The 4,741-nt window shown below is 35.9% G+C and overlaps 1 pseudogene across 1 annotated transcript; it reads right to left on the bottom strand.

Annotated features, from left to right (window-relative positions):
- Window positions 1-862: 862 nt before the first annotated feature.
- On the bottom strand, window positions 863-4,741 carry LOC105960770 (uncharacterized; annotated as a pseudogene). The gene is made up of 4 exons (XR_016030236.1): window positions 4,261-4,741; window positions 1,565-4,135; window positions 1,410-1,472; window positions 863-1,330 (listed from the first exon to the last, which is right to left on the bottom strand). The product of XR_016030236.1 is annotated as an uncharacterized LOC105960770 (transcript).

Below are 4,741 nucleotides of genomic sequence, written 5' to 3'. Positions count from 1 at the left end.
ATTGGATTTGTTATTTCAAGCTTGAACAAATTATGGGGTTAAATGCTTTCTTTTGATTCAAGTTTTGGGATTCGTTACACAAATCAACCTATTGTGGTGTATTCAAGTGGTTGGATCCTGAAATATGTGGTAGATCCAAGATGATTATCCCCGGACTGCTTAGGAGAGTGAACAAACTAGAGGCTGAATTAGCTTGCTTCAAAGAGAAAGAAGAAATATTGAACCAAGTTGAAGGTGAAGTGGCTTGTTACAAAGAGAAAGAAGAAAAATTGAACAAGCTAGAAGGTGAACTTGCAAAGGAAAGAAGGATTATTCAGAAAAGAGCCAAGAAACTGGAGGGTTTGATTGCAATGTACAATAAGAGGATGAAGTTGCAAGTTGGAGTCTTTATGGTCATACTTCTGTTCATTGCCATATATGTCATGAAAATTGGCATAGAAAGGGGGTATATGTAATGTTTTGTTTGAATGTGGATGTTGTTTGTAATGTTTTGTTTATGGTTAATTATCAGCTGTTAGGAGTTCTTGTAATGGTGGATTTGGTAATTTGGTTGTCGTTCTTGAATTTTGGTGAATTTGGTGAATTTGGTAGTAGTAATTGACTGATCAATTTTCAGTTGTTAGAAGTTCTTGTAATGGTGAATTTGGTAATTTAGTAATAATTCTTGAGTTTGGTGAATTTGGTAGTGATTCTTCTATTGGTCATTTGATGATTCTTGTACCTTGTATGTATTGATCAATTATAGAACTAATATATACATAATTAAGCTTTCAAACATTCAATAACTTAAAAGAGTCATCAAACATCTCATACATAATTAAGCTTTCAAACATTCAATAACTTAAAAGAGTCATCAAACATCTCATACAAACCAACTGTGTTCAAATTCAAACAAATCAAACATCTCAAACAAACCAACTGTGTTCAAATCCAAACAAATCAACAAACCATCAAACTGTGTTCAAATCCTAACAAACCATCAAACATTAAACAGCCAAATATTCAACATTCAAACATCAAACTAGCTAACAAACAAACAAAATAACAAAAGTACAATCTTGTTCAAACTTGATCACTTCTTCATCTTGGAGGCTGACTTGGAAGCAACTACTGACTTGGAAGATGCCTTGGAAGCAACTACTGACTTGGAAGATGCCTTGGAATTTGTGATGGATGCAGAGGCTGACTTAGAAGAACTTGCACCAATTTCAGAGCCTGAGTTTCCCTTCAGTTGATTGGTCACTGATGATGCTAAATTGGATAGTGTTATGAAATTAACACCTCCTTTTACAATCATTGGAGCCTGGATTGTTGGAGAAGATTGACTTTGCTGTAATTAAGAAAAAAAATATAAATTAATATAAATATTTATTAAAAAAACATAATTATGAAAATATTAATTTAAATACCTTAAAGGATCCAATTATGTTTCTTCTGCCTGTTACTGTCATTTTCTTTTGAGGTCTTCTAAACTGCAATTTTGAACAAATAACTTGCATAATTGAAATTTTATATATTATATAAATTGAGATACTGAAATTAAAAAAATAATACAATTATAAACCTGTAATTTTTCTTTATCTTTTGCAGTCTGAATTGGTGGTTGTGGTACTTGTGGAGTTGAAACTGAAGCTTGAGTTGAAGCTTCAACTTCATTCCTTTGGTTTCCTTGCTCAGCACTCATACCATCACCCTTGCTCCCTTCTTGAACCTGTGAAAACTTCCTCTTTTTGCATGTTTTAGAGTTGTGGTTTGTGCCTCCACATGTTCTGCACTTGTTTGATCTTTTAACTCCAACCAGCCTATGAGCATTTTTTGCAACAGGTGGCTCATTTGCTTCTCTCCTCCTAATTCTTTGAGGCCTACCTACTTTGTCTGTGTAATTGGGTGGTAATGGAGGCTCTATTGTACTGGCAGGCCACAATTCAGGTCCATTTAAAGGAAAGATAGGAGTTTCATAGCATTTCAGATAGGTCTCCACTTTGTAACAACTGTGCACATAAGATTATGGATCTTCATTTCTGCACCAGATAGCAGAACATGCATGTTTACAAGGGATTCCAGTGAGATCCCATTTCCTACAGCTGCACCTCCTCTCTCTAACATCAACACTGTGCTGAGTTGAAGGTCCCATAATTTGGAAATTCCACTCATTAGACCTTATTGGAATGCACTCTCCAGCTTCTTTCATTGTCTTCATCAACACTTGCTTAATCTTAGGACAGAGAGGACCATCCCACTTAAGTGCTTTTTCTCTATTTATCTGAATTCTTGTCATCAAGAGTTTTCTAATAGATTCAAGCAAAGAGATAATTGGTTTTTCTCTTGCATCCAGTATGAAGCTATTGAAACACTCACACATATTATTCAACAAAATATCACACTTGGGATAGGTAGTTAAATGAGACCTAGACCAGTTTTGTGGAGGTTTTTTGGCTAGCCAAATATAGGCATTTTCATCTATCTCCTTCAACTCTTGCATTCTCCTCTGAAATTCCTCAACTCTAGTTGCCCTTGCTGCAGCCCATAAGGCTGATTTAATGGCCAATCCAGTGAAACCATCCCTTTTCATGTTACTGTGAAGATGCCTAACATAGTACCTATTTTCAGCAGTTGGGAACAAGGTTTCAAAGGCTGGAATCAAGCCCTTTTGCTTGTCAGACATGAATGTCCATGTGTGTTCATTTTCACTAAAGTTGAGATCAATATTCAACATATTCAAAAACCACATCCAACTCTCTTTTGTCTCACTCTCAACTATTGCATATGCAATTGGATAGATGTTATTGTTTGGATCTAATCCAACTGCACTAAGCAACTGACCCCCATGATTACCCTTTAACCAACATCCATCTACCCCAACCACTGGCCTGCAACCATTCCTAAACCCAATTTTACATGCATTAAAACACATATAAAATCTTTTAAACCTGTTTTCATCATTCAACTGCATTCTCACAGTAGAGCCAGGGTTACTCCTATCTAACTCTTGACAATAATCCATTATTTTGCTAAACTGTTCCTCTAAAGTCCCCTGAATCAGTTTCAGAGCCTTTTGCTTTGCCCTATAGGCATGTGATCTAGATACATTGGCCTTTAAGGTGGTACTAACTTCATTTCTAAATTCACTTGTGCCCAATTTTGGATTTTCTTTCAATTTTTTCACAAAAGTCTTCCCAATCCACCCTGATTTAATGCTTGTGTTGTTATAATTCCAAGAGCATTTGTTATGATTTGGATTATAGCTCTTAATTTGCCAAGCACCATCCCCCTGCATCTTTCCCACATAGCAAAACCACTCACATCCATTTTTTTTACAAACTGCCCTCAACCTAATCTTGTCAACCTTCTGAAATTTTATCATCATACCTCTCCTAAAGCAATGACTCTCAATGGCAAACTTAGCCTCATCCCCGCTACTGAAAATTAATCCTAGTTTAAGTTCTGGATTCTTTTTTTTCAGTCCTAGGATTGAACTTAGGGTATTTCACCCCAACACTTTCTTCATCACTACCACCACTGACAAAGTCATCATCACTAGCAACAAGATTTTCCTCCCCTTCTTCATTATATAGCTTATCAAACATCCCACCACTTATGAATTCATTACCCTCATCTATCTTACCCTTGCCCTTGTGTAAACCACCAAATTCAGCTTCAGGATCAACATAAGCTTCAAATAGCTTATCATCATCCTCCATATCATACTCTGACTCATAAAAAAAGTCATCATCTTCACTGTCATCACCCTCATCACTTAACTCTACCCCAGTTTCATCTATCCCAATTTCATCATTTATGACAGATTCAGTACCCCCCTCTGAGTTATTAACCTTTTCAATGAACATCTGAACTTCAAAGTTTGAAGGAATACAGTCAGCTATGCTAACAACATCAACATCAGTTTCAATTGGCCTAAAACAATTCTCATGTTTTAGCCAAAATTTGTAACTTCCCTTCTCAGTGTACCCTAAAGCATTTGCAAAATCCCACATATCTAATATACCAAATTGGTCAATATCCAAAAAATCAAAGCATTCTACCTGCCCTCCTATATATGTTCTAGTTGGTTCATGCCTCATAGTTCCACCATAAAAAAATTTCATGCTAAAACATGTAGGTTCACCCATTTCAACTACGGTGTTTGAGGAAGCAAAAAAAAAAAAAAAAAACAAACAAAAAAAAAACAAAAATTAGAAAAATCAAAAATCACATTTTCACATAATTTAACAACATAGCTACAAAGTTAAGGATACTTACTGTAGTTTGGAGTCCACTGAATGCCGGATTCGCTCCTTCTTGACATTTTCTTCTCCACAAATCTCCCAAAGCAGCGTAGCTTCTGAGAAGGAAACAACTCTTCAAATGTGAAAATATTTGGATTTTTATGGGTTTGTGACTCCGATTTTAGTATGGGTTAGAGCAAGAATGCATATTGGATTGAAAATTTGGGAATGAGTTGAGGTGATTGAAATTGTGAAGTGTGGGAAAATTAGGGTTTATGAGTGAAACGTGATTTGGATTTGGGATTTGGGAGAATGAGTTAGAGGAAATTACTATATTGTGCCACGTCAATATTTAATTTTCAATATATTATTCCACGTCACATTTAACGGCCACATAGACGTCACGTGAGCCACGCGTGCAATTTCCGTCGAAGTTAGCTGCCGACGTTAACGGCAGAACATAAAGTGATCAAAAGTGGCAAGTTTAAGGACATATATAGCGGATTGAAATGTTT

The sequence above is a fragment of the Erythranthe guttata genome, chromosome 3 (genome assembly GCF_056151865.1).
Source record: "Erythranthe guttata isolate IM_541 chromosome 3, IM_541, whole genome shotgun sequence".
Taxonomy (NCBI): domain Eukaryota; kingdom Viridiplantae; phylum Streptophyta; class Magnoliopsida; order Lamiales; family Phrymaceae; genus Erythranthe; species Erythranthe guttata.
Note: the sequence above shows the minus strand (reverse complement) of the source record. Positions and strands in the feature narration are given on the sequence as shown.